This window comes from Osmerus mordax, chromosome 12 (genome assembly GCF_038355195.1).
Source record: "Osmerus mordax isolate fOsmMor3 chromosome 12, fOsmMor3.pri, whole genome shotgun sequence".
Lineage (NCBI taxonomy): Eukaryota > Metazoa > Chordata > Actinopteri > Osmeriformes > Osmeridae > Osmerus > Osmerus mordax.
This window is the reverse complement of record NC_090061.1, coordinates 3,651,911-3,665,385: the sequence shown is the minus strand read 5'-3', so window position 1 is coordinate 3,665,385 and position 13,475 is coordinate 3,651,911. Positions and strand designations below refer to the sequence as shown.

Sequence of the window (13,475 nt, the reverse complement as noted above, 5' to 3'; positions counted from 1 at the left end):
GTTATTATGAAACGAGGAGAACGTGTAGAGATAATACCTGACTACAAATTCTTCATAAGACTTGAAATCTTCTTCTAAAGCATTGAAAATGCTGCCCTTTTCAATGTAAAGCACAGGGGGCACTAGGATTTGAACCTGGGACCTCTTGATCTGCAGTCAAATGCTCTACCACTGAGCTATACCCCCTATATAAAGCCCAAGTTATTTTGAAACGAGGAGAACGTGTAGAGATAATACCTGACTACAAATTCTTCATAAGACTTGAAATCTTCTTCTAAAGCATTGAAAATGCTGCCATTGTCAATGTAAAGCACAGGGGGCACTAGGATTTGAACCTGGGACCTCTTGATCTGCAGTCAAATGCTCTACCACTGAGCTATACCCCCTATGTGAAGTTGAAGTCACACTGAAATGTGTAGAAGGTGTAGAGATAATACCTGACTACAAATTCTTCATAAGACTTGAAATCTTCTTCTAAAGCATTGAAAATGCTGCCATTGTCAATGTACAGCACAGGGGGCATTAGGATTTGAACCTGGGACCTCTTGATCTGCAGTCAAATGCTCTACCACTGAGCTATACCCCCTATATAAAGTCCAAGTTATTATGAAACGAGGAGAACGTGTAGAGATAATACCTGACTACAAATTCTTCATAAGACTTGAAATCTTCTTCTAAAGCATTGAAAATGCTGCCCTTTTCAATGTAAAGCACAGGGGGCACTAGGATTTGAACCTGGGACCTCTTGATCTGCAGTCAAATGCTCTACCACTGAGCTATACCCCCTATATAAAGTCCAAGTTATTATGAAACGAGGAGAACGTGTAGAGATAATACCTGACTACAAATTCTTCATAAGACTTGAAATCTTCTTCTAAAGCATTGAAAATGCTGCCATTGTCAATGTACAGCACAGGGGGCACTAGGATTTGAACCTGGGACCTCTTGATCTGCAGTCAAATGCTCTACCACTGAGCTATACCCCCTATGTGAAGTTGAAGTCACACTGAAACGTGTAGAAGGTGTAGAGATAATACCTGACTACAAATTCTTCCAAGACTGTCGTTTGAAATCTTCTTCTAAAGCATTGAAAATGCTGCCATTGTCAATGTACAGCACAGGGGGCACTAGGATTTGAACCTGGGACCTCTTGATCTGCAGTCAAATGCTCTACCACTGAGCTATACCCCCTATACAAAGTCCAAGTTATTTTGAAACGAGCAGAACGTGTAGAGATAATACCTGACTACAAATTCTTCATAAGACTTGAAATCTTCTTCTAAAGCATTGAAAATGCTGCCATTGTCAATGTACAGCACAGGGGGCACTAGGATTTGAACCTGGGACCTCTTGATCTGCAGTCAAATGCTCTACCACTGAGCTATACCCCCTATATAAAGCCCAAGTTATTTTGAAATGAGGAGAACGTGTAGAGATAATACCTGACTACAAATTCTTCATAAGACTTGAAATCTTCTTCTAAAGCATTGAAAATGCTGCCATTGTCAATGTACAGCACAGGGGGCACTAGGATTTGAACCTGGGACCTCTTGATCTGCAGTCAAATGCTCTACCACTGAGCTATACCCCCTATGTGAAGTTGAAGTCACACTGAAACGTGTAGAAGGTGTAGAGATAATACCTGACTACAAATTCTTCCAAGACTGTCGTTTGAAATCTTCTTCTAAAGCATTGAAAATGCTGCCATTGTCAATGTACAGCACAGGGGGCACTAGGATTTGAACCTGGGACCTCTTGATCTGCAGTCAAATGCTCTACCACTGAGCTATACACCCTATACAAAGTCCAAGTTATTTTGAAACGAGCAGAACGTGTAGAGATAATACCTGACTACAAATTCTTCATAAGACTTGAAATCTTCTTCTAAAGCATTGAAAATGCTGCCATTGTCAATGTAAAGCACAGGGGGCACTAGGATTTGAACCTGGGACCTCTTGATCTGCAGTCAAATGCTCTACCACTGAGCTATACCCCCTATATAAAGCCCAAGTTATTTTGAAACGAGGAGAACGTGTAGAGATAATACCTGACTACAAATTCTTCATAAGACTTGAAATCTTCTTCTAAAGCATTGAAAATGCTGCCATTGTCAATGTAAAGCACAGGGGGCACTAGGATTTGAACCTGGGACCTCTTGATCTGCAGTCAAATGCTCTACCACTGAGCTATACCCCCTATATAAAGCCCAAGTTATTTTGAAACGAGGAGAACGTGTAGAGATAATACCTGACTACAAATTCTTCATAAGACTTGAAATCTTCTTCTAAAGCATTGAAAATGCTGCCATTGTCAATGTAAAGCACAGGGGGCACTAGGATTTGAACCTGGGACCTCTTGATCTGCAGTCAAATGCTCTACCACTGAGCTATACCCCCTATGTGAAGTTGAAGTCACACTGAAACGTGTAGAAGGTGTAGAGATAATACCTGACTACAAATTCTTCCAAGACTGTCGTTTGAAATCTTCTTCTAAAGCATTGAAAATGCTGCCATTGTCAATGTACAGCACAGGGGGCACTAGGATTTGAACCTGGGACCTCTTGATCTGCAGTCAAATGCTCTACCACTGAGCTATACCCCCTATGTGAAGTTGAAGTCACACTGAAACGTGTAGAAGGTGTAGAGATAATACCTGACTACAAATTCTTCCAAGACTGTCGTTTGAAATCTTCTTCTAAAGCATTGAAAATGCTGCCATTGTCAATGTACAGCACAGGGGGCACTAGGATTTGAACCTGGGACCTCTTGATCTGCAGTCAAATGCTCTACCACTGAGCTATACCCCCTATGTGAAGTTGAAGTCACACTGAAACGTGTAGAAGGTGTAGAGATAATACCTGACTACAAATTCTTCCAAGACTGTCGTTTGAAATCTTCTTCTAAAGCATTGAAAATGCTGCCATTGTCAATGTACAGCACAGGGGGCACTAGGATTTGAACCTGGGACCTCTTGATCTGCAGTCAAATGCTCTACCACTGAGCTATACACCCTATACAAAGTCCAAGTTATTTTGAAACGAGCAGAACGTGTAGAGATAATACCTGACTACAAATTCTTCATAAGACTTGAAATCTTCTTCTAAAGCATTGAAAATGCTGCCATTGTCAATGTAAAGCACAGGGGGCACTAGGATTTGAACCTGGGACCTCTTGATCTGCAGTCAAATGCTCTACCACTGAGCTATACCCCCTATATAAAGCCCAAGTTATTTTGAAACGAGGAGAACGTGTAGAGATAATACCTGACTACAAATTCTTCATAAGACTTGAAATCTTCTTCTAAAGCATTGAAAATGCTGCCATTGTCAATGTAAAGCACAGGGGGCACTAGGATTTGAACCTGGGACCTCTTGATCTGCAGTCAAATGCTCTACCACTGAGCTATACCCCCTATATAAAGCCCAAGTTATTTTGAAACGAGGAGAACGTGTAGAGATAATACCTGACTACAAATTCTTCATAAGACTTGAAATCTTCTTCTAAAGCATTGAAAATGCTGCCATTGTCAATGTAAAGCACAGGGGGCACTAGGATTTGAACCTGGGACCTCTTGATCTGCAGTCAAATGCTCTACCACTGAGCTATACCCCCTATGTGAGGTTGAAGTCACACTGAAACGTGTAGAAGGTGTAGAGATAATACCTGACTACAAATTCTTCCAAGACTGTCGTTTGAAATCTTCTTCTAAAGCATTGAAAATGCTGCCATTGTCAATGTACAGCACAGGGGGCACTAGGATTTGAACCTGGGACCTCTTGATCTGCAGTCAAATGCTCTACCACTGAGCTATACCCCCTATGTGAAGTTGAAGTCACACTGAAACGTGTAGAAGGTGTAGAGATAATACCTGACTACAAATTCTTCCAAGACTGTCGTTTGAAATCTTCTTCTAAAGCATTGAAAATGCTGCCATTGTCAATGTACAGCACAGGGGGCACTAGGATTTGAACCTGGGACCTCTTGATCTGCAGTCAAATGCTCTACCACTGAGCTATACCCCCTATGTGAAGTTGAAGTCACACTGAAACGTGTAGAAGGTGTAGAGATAATACCTGACTACAAATTCTTCCAAGACTGTCGTTTGAAATCTTCTTCTAAAGCATTGAAAATGCTGCCATTGTCAATGTACAGCACAGGGGGCACTAGGATTTGAACCTGGGACCTCTTGATCTGCAGTCAAATGCTCTACCACTGAGCTATACACCCTATACAAAGTCCAAGTTATTTTGAAACGAGCAGAACGTGTAGAGATAATACCTGACTACAAATTCTTCATAAGACTTGAAATCTTCTTCTAAAGCATTGAAAATGCTGCCATTGTCAATGTAAAGCACAGGGGGCACTAGGATTTGAACCTGGGACCTCTTGATCTGCAGTCAAATGCTCTACCACTGAGCTATACCCCCTATATAAAGCCCAAGTTATTTTGAAACGAGGAGAACGTGTAGAGATAATACCTGACTACAAATTCTTCATAAGACTTGAAATCTTCTTCTAAAGCATTGAAAATGCTGCCATTGTCAATGTAAAGCACAGGGGGCACTAGGATTTGAACCTGGGACCTCTTGATCTGCAGTCAAATGCTCTACCACTGAGCTATACCCCCTATATAAAGCCCAAGTTATTTTGAAACGAGGAGAACGTGTAGAGATAATACCTGACTACAAATTCTTCATAAGACTTGAAATCTTCTTCTAAAGCATTGAAAATGCTGCCATTGTCAATGTAAAGCACAGGGGGCACTAGGATTTGAACCTGGGACCTCTTGATCTGCAGTCAAATGCTCTACCACTGAGCTATACCCCCTGTGTGTAACTGAAGTCACACTGAAACGTGTAGAAGGTGTAGAGATAATACCTGACTACAAATTCTTCCAAGACTGTCGTTTGAAATCTTCTTCTAAAGCATTGAAAATGCTGCCATTGTCAATGTACAGCACAGGGGGCACTAGGATTTGAACCTGGGACCTCTTGATCTGCAGTCAAATGCTCTACCACTGAGCTATACCCCCTATGTGAAGTTGAAGTCACACTGAAACGTGTAGAAGGTGTAGAGATAATACCTGACTACAAATTCTTCCAAGACTGTCGTTTGAAATCTTCTTCTAAAGCATTGAAAATGCTGCCATTGTCAATGTACAGCACAGGGGGCACTAGGATTTGAACCTGGGACCTCTTGATCTGCAGTCAAATGCTCTACCACTGAGCTATACACCCTATACAAAGTCCAAGTTATTTTGAAACGAGCAGAACGTGTAGAGATAATACCTGACTACAAATTCTTCATAAGACTTGAAATCTTCTTCTAAAGCATTGAAAATGCTGCCATTGTCAATGTAAAGCACAGGGGGCACTAGGATTTGAACCTGGGACCTCTTGATCTGCAGTCAAATGCTCTACCACTGAGCTATACCCCCTATATAAAGCCCAAGTTATTTTGAAACGAGGAGAACGTGTAGAGATAATACCTGACTACAAATTCTTCATAAGACTTGAAATCTTCTTCTAAAGCATTGAAAATGCTGCCATTGTCAATGTAAAGCACAGGGGGCACTAGGATTTGAACCTGGGACCTCTTGATCTGCAGTCAAATGCTCTACCACTGAGCTATACCCCCTATATAAAGCCCAAGTTATTTTGAAACGAGGAGAACGTGTAGAGATAATACCTGACTACAAATTCTTCATAAGACTTGAAATCTTCTTCTAAAGCATTGAAAATGCTGCCATTGTCAATGTAAAGCACAGGGGGCACTAGGATTTGAACCTGGGACCTCTTGATCTGCAGTCAAATGCTCTACCACTGAGCTATACCCCCTATGTGAAGTTGAAGTCACACTGAAACGTGTAGAAGGTGTAGAGATAATACCTGACTACAAATTCTTCCAAGACTGTCGTTTGAAATCTTCTTCTAAAGCATTGAAAATGCTGCCATTGTCAATGTACAGCACAGGGGGCACTAGGATTTGAACCTGGGACCTCTTGATCTGCAGTCAAATGCTCTACCACTGAGCTATACCCCCTATGTGAAGTTGAAGTCACACTGAAACGTGTAGAAGGTGTAGAGATAATACCTGACTACAAATTCTTCCAAGACTGTCGTTTGAAATCTTCTTCTAAAGCATTGAAAATGCTGCCATTGTCAATGTACAGCACAGGGGGCACTAGGATTTGAACCTGGGACCTCTTGATCTGCAGTCAAATGCTCTACCACTGAGCTATACCCCCTATGTGAAGTTGAAGTCACACTGAAACGTGTAGAAGGTGTAGAGATAATACCTGACTACAAATTCTTCCAAGACTGTCGTTTGAAATCTTCTTCTAAAGCATTGAAAATGCTGCCATTGTCAATGTACAGCACAGGGGGCACTAGGATTTGAACCTGGGACCTCTTGATCTGCAGTCAAATGCTCTACCACTGAGCTATACACCCTATACAAAGTCCAAGTTATTTTGAAACGAGCAGAACGTGTAGAGATAATACCTGACTACAAATTCTTCATAAGACTTGAAATCTTCTTCTAAAGCATTGAAAATGCTGCCATTGTCAATGTAAAGCACAGGGGGCACTAGGATTTGAACCTGGGACCTCTTGATCTGCAGTCAAATGCTCTACCACTGAGCTATACCCCCTATATAAAGCCCAAGTTATTTTGAAACGAGGAGAACGTGTAGAGATAATACCTGACTACAAATTCTTCATAAGACTTGAAATCTTCTTCTAAAGCATTGAAAATGCTGCCATTGTCAATGTAAAGCACAGGGGGCACTAGGATTTGAACCTGGGACCTCTTGATCTGCAGTCAAATGCTCTACCACTGAGCTATACCCCCTATATAAAGCCCAAGTTATTTTGAAACGAGGAGAACGTGTAGAGATAATACCTGACTACAAATTCTTCATAAGACTTGAAATCTTCTTCTAAAGCATTGAAAATGCTGCCATTGTCAATGTAAAGCACAGGGGGCACTAGGATTTGAACCTGGGACCTCTTGATCTGCAGTCAAATGCTCTACCACTGAGCTATACCCCCTGTGTGTAACTGAAGTCACACTGAAACGTGTAGAAGGTGTAGAGATAATACCTGACTACAAATTCTTCCAAGACTGTCGTTTGAAATCTTCTTCTAAAGCATTGAAAATGCTGCCATTGTCAATGTACAGCACAGGGGGCACTAGGATTTGAACCTGGGACCTCTTGATCTGCAGTCAAATGCTCTACCACTGAGCTATACCCCCTATGTGAAGTTGAAGTCACACTGAAACGTGTAGAAGGTGTAGATATAATACCTGACTACAAATTCTTCCAAGACTGTCGTTTGAAATCTTCTTCTAAAGATTTGAAAATGCTGCCGTTGTCAATGTACAGCACAGGGGGCACTAGGATTTGAACCTGGGACCTCTTGATCTGCAGTCAAATGCTCTACCACTGAGCTATACCCCCTATGTGAAGTAGGAGTCACACTGAAACGTGTAGAAGGTGTAGATATAATACCTGACTACAAATTCTTCCAAGACTGTCGTTTGAAATCTTCTTCTAAAGCTTTGAAAATGCTGCCGTTGTCAATGTACAGCACAGGGGGCACTAGGATTTGAACCTGGGACCTCTTGATCTGCAGTCAAATGCTCTACCACTGAGCTATACCCCCTATGTGAAGTAGGAGTCACACTGAAACGTGTAGAAGGTGTAGATATAATACCTGACTACAAATTCTTCCAAGACTGTCGTTTGAAATCTTCTTCCAAAGCTTTGAAAATGCTGCCATTGTCAATGTACAGCAAAGGGGGCACTAGGATTTGAACCTGGGACCTCTTGATCTGCAGTCAAATGCTCTACCACTGAGCTATACCCCCTATATAAAGTCCAAGTTATTATGAAACTAAGAGAACGTGTAGAGATAATACCTGACTACAAATTCTTCATAAGACTTGAAATCTTCTTCTAAAGCATTGAAAATGCTGCCATTGTCAATGTACAGCACAGGGGGCACTAGGATTTGAACCTGGGACCTCTTGATCTGCAGTCAAATGCTCTACCACTGAGCTATACCCCCTATATAAAGCCCAAGTTATTTTGAAACGAGGAGAACGTGTAGAGATAATACCTGACTACAAATTCTTCATAAGACTTGAAATCTTCTTCTAAAGCATTGAAAATGCTGCCATTGTCAATGTAAAGCACAGGGGGCACTAGGATTTGAACCTGGGACCTCTTGATCTGCAGTCAAATGCTCTACCACTGAGCTATACCCCCTATGTGAAGTTGAAGTCACACTGAAACGTGTAGAAGGTGTAGAGATAATACCTGACTACAAATTCTTCCAAGACTGTCGTTTGAAATCTTCTTCTAAAGCATTGAAAATGCTGCCATTGTCAATGTACAGCACAGGGGGCACTAGGATTTGAACCTGGGACCTCTTGATCTGCAGTCAAATGCTCTACCACTGAGCTATACCCCCTATGTGAAGTTGAAGTCACACTGAAACGTGTAGAAGGTGTAGAGATAATACCTGACTACAAATTCTTCCAAGACTGTCGTTTGAAATCTTCTTCTAAAGCATTGAAAATGCTGCCATTGTCAATGTACAGCACAGGGGGCACTAGGATTTGAACCTGGGACCTCTTGATCTGCAGTCAAATGCTCTACCACTGAGCTATACCCCCTATATAAAGCCCAAGTTATTTTGAAACGAGGAGAACGTGTAGAGATAATACCTGACTACAAATTCTTCATAAGACTTGAAATCTTCTTCTAAAGCATTGAAAATGCTGCCATTGTCAATGTAAAGCACAGGGGGCACTAGGATTTGAACCTGGGACCTCTTGATCTGCAGTCAAATGCTCTACCACTGAGCTATACCCCCTATGTGAAGTTGAAGTCACACTGAAACGTGTAGAAGGTGTAGAGATAATACCTGACTACAAATTCTTCCAAGACTGTCGTTTGAAATCTTCTTCTAAAGCATTGAAAATGCTGCCATTGTCAATGTACAGCACAGGGGGCACTAGGATTTGAACCTGGGACCTCTTGATCTGCAGTCAAATGCTCTACCACTGAGCTATACCCCCTATGTGAAGTTGAAGTCACACTGAAACGTGTAGAAGGTGTAGAGATAATACCTGACTACAAATTCTTCCAAGACTGTCGTTTGAAATCTTCTTCTAAAGCATTGAAAATGCTGCCATTGTCAATGTACAGCACAGGGGGCACTAGGATTTGAACCTGGGACCTCTTGATCTGCAGTCAAATGCTCTACCACTGAGCTATACCCCCTATATAAAGCCCAAGTTATTTTGAAACGAGGAGAACGTGTAGAGATAATACCTGACTACAAATTCTTCATAAGACTTGAAATCTTCTTCTAAAGCATTGAAAATGCTGCCATTGTCAATGTAAAGCACAGGGGGCACTAGGATTTGAACCTGGGACCTCTTGATCTGCAGTCAAATGCTCTACCACTGAGCTATACCCCCTATGTGAAGTTGAAGTCACACTGAAACGTGTAGAAGGTGTAGAGATAATACCTGACTACAAATTCTTCCAAGACTGTCGTTTGAAATCTTCTTCTAAAGCATTGAAAATGCTGCCATTGTCAATGTACAGCACAGGGGGCACTAGGATTTGAACCTGGGACCTCTTGATCTGCAGTCAAATGCTCTACCACTGAGCTATACCCCCTATGTGAAGTTGAAGTCACACTGAAACGTGTAGAAGGTGTAGAGATAATACCTGACTACAAATTCTTCCAAGACTGTCGTTTGAAATATTCTTCTAAAGCATTGAAAATGCTGCCATTGTCAATGTACAGCACAGGGGGCACTAGGATTTGAACCTGGGACCTCTTGATCTGCAGTCAAATGCTCTACCACTGAGCTATACCCCCTATACAAAGTCCAAGTTATTTTGAAACGAGCAGGACGTGTAGAGATAATACCTGACTACAAATTCTTCCAAGACTGTCGTTTGAAATCTTCTTCTAAAGCATTGAAAATGCTGCCATTGTCAATGTACAGCACAGGGGGCACTAGGATGTGAACCTGGGACCTCTTGATCTGCAGTCAAATGCTCTACCACTGAGCTATACTCCCTATGTGAAGTCCAAGTTACACTGAAACGTGGAGAAGGTGTAGAGGTCCAAGCTCTATGTCCACATACATATAAAAGGAAGAAACAGCTCCCAGTAACACTTACAGTCAACCACAAGCACCGGTGTCTGATCTGAAGCCTTTTATCTTCCTACGTGTTTTTTTTTTAACTTATGAAATAAAATGTCATCTGATTAGAGACTTTGAAATGGTCTTTCCGATTCCCGAAAGCAACACATCAATAAAACCACACTTTAAACCCCTTACATTTTGGATATCAAACCTTTCAGAACCTCAGCAATTCATCACATAAAACTGTAATTGCTTCTGAAACAATTTGACCTGGTGAAATTGTTGCTAGGAGATAGACTACCAATGCCAGAATCCTAGTAAATATTAAACCTAACTGCACTGCAAATCCCCTGTCGGCAGCTCTCTGCCTGTTGACAGCTAATTGAAATGCACATATCCGGTCTCAAAAAAGAAAGAAAAGTTTTGCTGTTTAATCCATCTGAACATCTGTTTGGGATCTGTTCTTATTTTGCTCATTTGATTATTTTGTCTTCCCAGATCTGAGTTTCTGTAAGGGTAACTACTGCTTTAAAAGAATATGCTTGCCAACATGGGTTGTCAACCTTATGCAGCATTCATAAATCACTCACCATGGGGAAATCAAACGTCGCTGTTATCCTTTACTGTATCATACAAAGTTTTCTTTAAACACAATAAAAAAAGAGTGAGGAAAATAATAGTGGAAGGAAATGTAAACGCAGCAGTATAAACCAGTTGCAACAATGGCCTTTCATATTCAGAGTCTTTACACATCTGTCATAGCGTGTCAAACCTTCTATTAGTAGCGGATCCTTGAGGCACAGAGTGTCATAATGCCCTGCAATTTCTCCTATCCGTTTCTAATCTTATCTAATGAAATTGTCATTTGACACTGCTTGGTGCAAGAGACAGGCTATAATTGCATGGATATATTCGCAACCCCCAGAGACCCATCCATCAGATAATCTTATTGTTCATAGAAAGAGATGTGCAGTTAGCTGTGTTGTAATTTTCCCCTAGATGTGAAGTCTACTGTTATTTGGGTTGTGTTACTGTTATTTGTTTTTTTTTTGCATTGCAAGAAGGCCGTAGAGGAAAAATAGCTTCATTGCAAACCCAAGTTGTAAAACCTTCACGAATAATTCTGTTTCTGAGTTCAAAAGGTAAATCAGTCCACTGTTACTGCTCTAACCATTAGCAAGGACCGAAAACTGCTCTTTATCAATACAGTATGGTCCCACTATAGCCATGTCCTGCTCTGGAACTTCAGAATTTATGTTCCACAGGGGGAACCTAGGCTAACAGACGCTTCACATGTGTCTCCACACCACTCTCCTGTTTTTGTGTTTAAAGGCATTCTGAACTGATTTTGGGGATATCGTAAAGCAAATGATAAATTTGTACCCCTGTCAAGTTGCGTTGCGTGCTGAAGATTTCCTCCAGGAATCATGCAAGAACGTCATATTTCAACTGATTGCTACTCCCCCCACGTTGATGGCAAAATACATTACATCATTAAGGTATTACAGGAAATAACTTAGCCTTTGTTGCTGCTATTGTCTTGACGTTTAACAGCCTGTTTGATGTAATAAAGATCTATGTGGAGAAACAGACATTGAACATGTGTCTCCTATGTAGGGCTTTAGCTCCACTCACAAGTATTCATATTCACATTCTCCTCTCTGTTAGCCAACCTCTGTTGTTCATACCCAAAGGGAGTCAGATGGCTAAGCGGTTAGGGAATCGGGCTACTGATCAGAAGGTTGCGGGTTTGATTCCCTGGCTGTGAAAAAATTAAGTTGTGTCCTTGGGCAAGGCACTTCACCCTACTTGCCTCGGGGGGAATGTCCCTGTACTTACAGTAAGTCGCTCTTGATAAGAGCTCCTGAATAAAGGGTGATAGTTAATTTCAGATTTTTTCTCCTTCTGTTCTTTCTTTTCTGCCTTTTTTGACCTCCTTCTGTATACATACAGTAAATACAATATATACTTACGTATACTTTTTCAGGCATAGTTGCATTTTAAAAGCATTCATCATAATCATCAGTTCCTCACATTCTCCTTTTTACCATCACCTGATATAAAGCTCCTTCTTAAAAACATTCATGATCACATATCCAACTCTAATCCTATAAATTAATGAGTGATTCATTTTAATACCCTTAGATGTGCAAACAGCACCACACCCTAAACGCTACTGATACATAGCTGTTATAAGCAGCATTCTGGTCTTGCTGTCGGACTGCATGGCGTGAGAAATGTGGATTGGAGGTTCAAAGAAGGAGGGAGGGAGGGCTACTGCCACCCCTCTTCCCCACAGGCAGGGAGGGTAATCCCCCGGCCAGGGGCAATAAAACTCAGATTTCTACTGTACCTGCCAGCCGACGTTCTTACTATATCTGAAACATTGAGAGCATGAAATTGTCGAGGAGCCATATCAAAGCCTCTGGCCGTTCATTATGACATCAGAGCTTTCTGAAGTCAACAGGCATGAAGGCACATTGGAGCGGCGGGTGGGTTCACAGCCTTGAAGGGGATCCTTCAGCATTATGGGGAGAGAGGGGGGGCAAGGGTAGGGTGTGAAGGGGTGCTAGAGGGGGCAGGGGTAGGAGGGAAGAGGGCAGGGTGCGGAGGTGGAGGGGTAGGAGGGAAGGGATAGGGTGTGGAGGGGTGCTGGAGGGGGCAGGGGTAGGAGAGGGGGTAGGGTAGGGTGGGAGAGAGGAAGGCAGGGGTAGGGTGCGGATGGGAGGGTGGGTGGGCTGGAGGGGGTGGCGGGGGGTGGGGTAGGGCAAGGAGGGAGAGAGGTGGACAGGGGTAGGGTAGGGTGTAGAGTGGGAGGGAGGAAGGCGTGGGTAGGGTAGTGGGTAGGGTAGAATTAAAACCTTTATTGCCCAGAGGGGAATTTGTTCTGCACTTAAAAACAGAGATACATTCAACACTGCAGACAGTTGACATAACACAATTATCAAAAAGCACAGCGAGACAATAAATGCAAGAATAAAATAATACAAAGATACAACTGAAGGCATCGCAGGAATAACTTAAGAATGTCAGCAGGTCCAGTACAATGTAAAGTGCAGAGTGCAAGAAACGATAAAAAACATTATCTGATTTGATTGATCAGCTGAATACTTCTTGGGACAAAGGATGTGATGCCTCTGTTGGTCCTCATCCGTGGCATCATGTACCTGCGTCCTGAAGGTAAAAGTTACATCAAACTGGACATAACATTAATACATTTACGAGCATGATAACCAAAAGGTCAACGTACTTCGGTGTGCTTCACTAAGTGGCAATGCCAATAAGATTGCTCCAGACAGA

The 13,475-nt window shown here is 41.9% G+C and overlaps 50 non-coding genes across 50 annotated transcripts; all 50 read right to left on the bottom strand.

Annotated features, from left to right (window-relative positions):
- Positions 1–114: 114 nt before the first annotated feature.
- On the bottom strand, positions 115–186 carry trnac-gca (transfer RNA cysteine (anticodon GCA)). Its single transcript has one exon. It is a non-coding gene; the product is annotated as a tRNA-Cys (tRNA).
- A 128-nt stretch (positions 187–314) lies between these two features.
- Positions 315–386, bottom strand: trnac-gca (transfer RNA cysteine (anticodon GCA)). The gene has a single exon. It is a non-coding gene; the product is annotated as a tRNA-Cys (tRNA).
- A 128-nt stretch (positions 387–514) lies between these two features.
- Positions 515–586, bottom strand: trnac-gca (transfer RNA cysteine (anticodon GCA)). Its single transcript has one exon. It is a non-coding gene; the product is annotated as a tRNA-Cys (tRNA).
- Positions 587–714: 128 nt separating this feature from the next.
- On the bottom strand, positions 715–786 carry trnac-gca (transfer RNA cysteine (anticodon GCA)). The gene has a single exon. It is a non-coding gene; the product is annotated as a tRNA-Cys (tRNA).
- A 128-nt stretch (positions 787–914) lies between these two features.
- Positions 915–986, bottom strand: trnac-gca (transfer RNA cysteine (anticodon GCA)). Its single transcript has one exon. It is a non-coding gene; the product is annotated as a tRNA-Cys (tRNA).
- A 133-nt stretch (positions 987–1,119) lies between these two features.
- Positions 1,120–1,191, bottom strand: trnac-gca (transfer RNA cysteine (anticodon GCA)). Its single transcript has one exon. It is a non-coding gene; the product is annotated as a tRNA-Cys (tRNA).
- A 128-nt stretch (positions 1,192–1,319) lies between these two features.
- On the bottom strand, positions 1,320–1,391 carry trnac-gca (transfer RNA cysteine (anticodon GCA)). The gene has a single exon. It is a non-coding gene; the product is annotated as a tRNA-Cys (tRNA).
- A 128-nt stretch (positions 1,392–1,519) lies between these two features.
- On the bottom strand, positions 1,520–1,591 carry trnac-gca (transfer RNA cysteine (anticodon GCA)). Its single transcript has one exon. It is a non-coding gene; the product is annotated as a tRNA-Cys (tRNA).
- A 133-nt stretch (positions 1,592–1,724) lies between these two features.
- Positions 1,725–1,796, bottom strand: trnac-gca (transfer RNA cysteine (anticodon GCA)). The gene has a single exon. It is a non-coding gene; the product is annotated as a tRNA-Cys (tRNA).
- Positions 1,797–1,924: 128 nt separating this feature from the next.
- On the bottom strand, positions 1,925–1,996 carry trnac-gca (transfer RNA cysteine (anticodon GCA)). The gene has a single exon. It is a non-coding gene; the product is annotated as a tRNA-Cys (tRNA).
- A 128-nt stretch (positions 1,997–2,124) lies between these two features.
- On the bottom strand, positions 2,125–2,196 carry trnac-gca (transfer RNA cysteine (anticodon GCA)). Its single transcript has one exon. It is a non-coding gene; the product is annotated as a tRNA-Cys (tRNA).
- A 128-nt stretch (positions 2,197–2,324) lies between these two features.
- On the bottom strand, positions 2,325–2,396 carry trnac-gca (transfer RNA cysteine (anticodon GCA)). The gene has a single exon. It is a non-coding gene; the product is annotated as a tRNA-Cys (tRNA).
- A 133-nt stretch (positions 2,397–2,529) lies between these two features.
- Positions 2,530–2,601, bottom strand: trnac-gca (transfer RNA cysteine (anticodon GCA)). Its single transcript has one exon. It is a non-coding gene; the product is annotated as a tRNA-Cys (tRNA).
- A 133-nt stretch (positions 2,602–2,734) lies between these two features.
- trnac-gca (transfer RNA cysteine (anticodon GCA)) lies at positions 2,735–2,806 on the bottom strand. The gene has a single exon. It is a non-coding gene; the product is annotated as a tRNA-Cys (tRNA).
- Positions 2,807–2,939: 133 nt separating this feature from the next.
- trnac-gca (transfer RNA cysteine (anticodon GCA)) lies at positions 2,940–3,011 on the bottom strand. Its single transcript has one exon. It is a non-coding gene; the product is annotated as a tRNA-Cys (tRNA).
- Positions 3,012–3,139: 128 nt separating this feature from the next.
- Positions 3,140–3,211, bottom strand: trnac-gca (transfer RNA cysteine (anticodon GCA)). Its single transcript has one exon. It is a non-coding gene; the product is annotated as a tRNA-Cys (tRNA).
- Positions 3,212–3,339: 128 nt separating this feature from the next.
- Positions 3,340–3,411, bottom strand: trnac-gca (transfer RNA cysteine (anticodon GCA)). Its single transcript has one exon. It is a non-coding gene; the product is annotated as a tRNA-Cys (tRNA).
- Positions 3,412–3,539: 128 nt separating this feature from the next.
- trnac-gca (transfer RNA cysteine (anticodon GCA)) lies at positions 3,540–3,611 on the bottom strand. Its single transcript has one exon. It is a non-coding gene; the product is annotated as a tRNA-Cys (tRNA).
- Positions 3,612–3,744: 133 nt separating this feature from the next.
- On the bottom strand, positions 3,745–3,816 carry trnac-gca (transfer RNA cysteine (anticodon GCA)). Its single transcript has one exon. It is a non-coding gene; the product is annotated as a tRNA-Cys (tRNA).
- A 133-nt stretch (positions 3,817–3,949) lies between these two features.
- On the bottom strand, positions 3,950–4,021 carry trnac-gca (transfer RNA cysteine (anticodon GCA)). The gene has a single exon. It is a non-coding gene; the product is annotated as a tRNA-Cys (tRNA).
- Positions 4,022–4,154: 133 nt separating this feature from the next.
- trnac-gca (transfer RNA cysteine (anticodon GCA)) lies at positions 4,155–4,226 on the bottom strand. The gene has a single exon. It is a non-coding gene; the product is annotated as a tRNA-Cys (tRNA).
- A 128-nt stretch (positions 4,227–4,354) lies between these two features.
- Positions 4,355–4,426, bottom strand: trnac-gca (transfer RNA cysteine (anticodon GCA)). Its single transcript has one exon. It is a non-coding gene; the product is annotated as a tRNA-Cys (tRNA).
- Positions 4,427–4,554: 128 nt separating this feature from the next.
- On the bottom strand, positions 4,555–4,626 carry trnac-gca (transfer RNA cysteine (anticodon GCA)). The gene has a single exon. It is a non-coding gene; the product is annotated as a tRNA-Cys (tRNA).
- A 128-nt stretch (positions 4,627–4,754) lies between these two features.
- On the bottom strand, positions 4,755–4,826 carry trnac-gca (transfer RNA cysteine (anticodon GCA)). The gene has a single exon. It is a non-coding gene; the product is annotated as a tRNA-Cys (tRNA).
- Positions 4,827–4,959: 133 nt separating this feature from the next.
- On the bottom strand, positions 4,960–5,031 carry trnac-gca (transfer RNA cysteine (anticodon GCA)). The gene has a single exon. It is a non-coding gene; the product is annotated as a tRNA-Cys (tRNA).
- A 133-nt stretch (positions 5,032–5,164) lies between these two features.
- Positions 5,165–5,236, bottom strand: trnac-gca (transfer RNA cysteine (anticodon GCA)). Its single transcript has one exon. It is a non-coding gene; the product is annotated as a tRNA-Cys (tRNA).
- Positions 5,237–5,364: 128 nt separating this feature from the next.
- On the bottom strand, positions 5,365–5,436 carry trnac-gca (transfer RNA cysteine (anticodon GCA)). Its single transcript has one exon. It is a non-coding gene; the product is annotated as a tRNA-Cys (tRNA).
- Positions 5,437–5,564: 128 nt separating this feature from the next.
- On the bottom strand, positions 5,565–5,636 carry trnac-gca (transfer RNA cysteine (anticodon GCA)). Its single transcript has one exon. It is a non-coding gene; the product is annotated as a tRNA-Cys (tRNA).
- A 128-nt stretch (positions 5,637–5,764) lies between these two features.
- Positions 5,765–5,836, bottom strand: trnac-gca (transfer RNA cysteine (anticodon GCA)). Its single transcript has one exon. It is a non-coding gene; the product is annotated as a tRNA-Cys (tRNA).
- A 133-nt stretch (positions 5,837–5,969) lies between these two features.
- trnac-gca (transfer RNA cysteine (anticodon GCA)) lies at positions 5,970–6,041 on the bottom strand. The gene has a single exon. It is a non-coding gene; the product is annotated as a tRNA-Cys (tRNA).
- A 133-nt stretch (positions 6,042–6,174) lies between these two features.
- trnac-gca (transfer RNA cysteine (anticodon GCA)) lies at positions 6,175–6,246 on the bottom strand. Its single transcript has one exon. It is a non-coding gene; the product is annotated as a tRNA-Cys (tRNA).
- A 133-nt stretch (positions 6,247–6,379) lies between these two features.
- trnac-gca (transfer RNA cysteine (anticodon GCA)) lies at positions 6,380–6,451 on the bottom strand. Its single transcript has one exon. It is a non-coding gene; the product is annotated as a tRNA-Cys (tRNA).
- A 128-nt stretch (positions 6,452–6,579) lies between these two features.
- Positions 6,580–6,651, bottom strand: trnac-gca (transfer RNA cysteine (anticodon GCA)). Its single transcript has one exon. It is a non-coding gene; the product is annotated as a tRNA-Cys (tRNA).
- A 128-nt stretch (positions 6,652–6,779) lies between these two features.
- Positions 6,780–6,851, bottom strand: trnac-gca (transfer RNA cysteine (anticodon GCA)). Its single transcript has one exon. It is a non-coding gene; the product is annotated as a tRNA-Cys (tRNA).
- Positions 6,852–6,979: 128 nt separating this feature from the next.
- Positions 6,980–7,051, bottom strand: trnac-gca (transfer RNA cysteine (anticodon GCA)). The gene has a single exon. It is a non-coding gene; the product is annotated as a tRNA-Cys (tRNA).
- Positions 7,052–7,184: 133 nt separating this feature from the next.
- On the bottom strand, positions 7,185–7,256 carry trnac-gca (transfer RNA cysteine (anticodon GCA)). Its single transcript has one exon. It is a non-coding gene; the product is annotated as a tRNA-Cys (tRNA).
- A 133-nt stretch (positions 7,257–7,389) lies between these two features.
- On the bottom strand, positions 7,390–7,461 carry trnac-gca (transfer RNA cysteine (anticodon GCA)). The gene has a single exon. It is a non-coding gene; the product is annotated as a tRNA-Cys (tRNA).
- A 133-nt stretch (positions 7,462–7,594) lies between these two features.
- Positions 7,595–7,666, bottom strand: trnac-gca (transfer RNA cysteine (anticodon GCA)). Its single transcript has one exon. It is a non-coding gene; the product is annotated as a tRNA-Cys (tRNA).
- A 133-nt stretch (positions 7,667–7,799) lies between these two features.
- Positions 7,800–7,871, bottom strand: trnac-gca (transfer RNA cysteine (anticodon GCA)). Its single transcript has one exon. It is a non-coding gene; the product is annotated as a tRNA-Cys (tRNA).
- A 128-nt stretch (positions 7,872–7,999) lies between these two features.
- On the bottom strand, positions 8,000–8,071 carry trnac-gca (transfer RNA cysteine (anticodon GCA)). Its single transcript has one exon. It is a non-coding gene; the product is annotated as a tRNA-Cys (tRNA).
- Positions 8,072–8,199: 128 nt separating this feature from the next.
- Positions 8,200–8,271, bottom strand: trnac-gca (transfer RNA cysteine (anticodon GCA)). Its single transcript has one exon. It is a non-coding gene; the product is annotated as a tRNA-Cys (tRNA).
- A 133-nt stretch (positions 8,272–8,404) lies between these two features.
- On the bottom strand, positions 8,405–8,476 carry trnac-gca (transfer RNA cysteine (anticodon GCA)). Its single transcript has one exon. It is a non-coding gene; the product is annotated as a tRNA-Cys (tRNA).
- A 133-nt stretch (positions 8,477–8,609) lies between these two features.
- Positions 8,610–8,681, bottom strand: trnac-gca (transfer RNA cysteine (anticodon GCA)). Its single transcript has one exon. It is a non-coding gene; the product is annotated as a tRNA-Cys (tRNA).
- Positions 8,682–8,809: 128 nt separating this feature from the next.
- trnac-gca (transfer RNA cysteine (anticodon GCA)) lies at positions 8,810–8,881 on the bottom strand. Its single transcript has one exon. It is a non-coding gene; the product is annotated as a tRNA-Cys (tRNA).
- A 133-nt stretch (positions 8,882–9,014) lies between these two features.
- On the bottom strand, positions 9,015–9,086 carry trnac-gca (transfer RNA cysteine (anticodon GCA)). Its single transcript has one exon. It is a non-coding gene; the product is annotated as a tRNA-Cys (tRNA).
- Positions 9,087–9,219: 133 nt separating this feature from the next.
- On the bottom strand, positions 9,220–9,291 carry trnac-gca (transfer RNA cysteine (anticodon GCA)). Its single transcript has one exon. It is a non-coding gene; the product is annotated as a tRNA-Cys (tRNA).
- A 128-nt stretch (positions 9,292–9,419) lies between these two features.
- Positions 9,420–9,491, bottom strand: trnac-gca (transfer RNA cysteine (anticodon GCA)). Its single transcript has one exon. It is a non-coding gene; the product is annotated as a tRNA-Cys (tRNA).
- Positions 9,492–9,624: 133 nt separating this feature from the next.
- trnac-gca (transfer RNA cysteine (anticodon GCA)) lies at positions 9,625–9,696 on the bottom strand. The gene has a single exon. It is a non-coding gene; the product is annotated as a tRNA-Cys (tRNA).
- Positions 9,697–9,829: 133 nt separating this feature from the next.
- trnac-gca (transfer RNA cysteine (anticodon GCA)) lies at positions 9,830–9,901 on the bottom strand. Its single transcript has one exon. It is a non-coding gene; the product is annotated as a tRNA-Cys (tRNA).
- A 133-nt stretch (positions 9,902–10,034) lies between these two features.
- Positions 10,035–10,106, bottom strand: trnac-gca (transfer RNA cysteine (anticodon GCA)). The gene has a single exon. It is a non-coding gene; the product is annotated as a tRNA-Cys (tRNA).
- Positions 10,107–13,475: the final 3,369 nt, after the last annotated feature.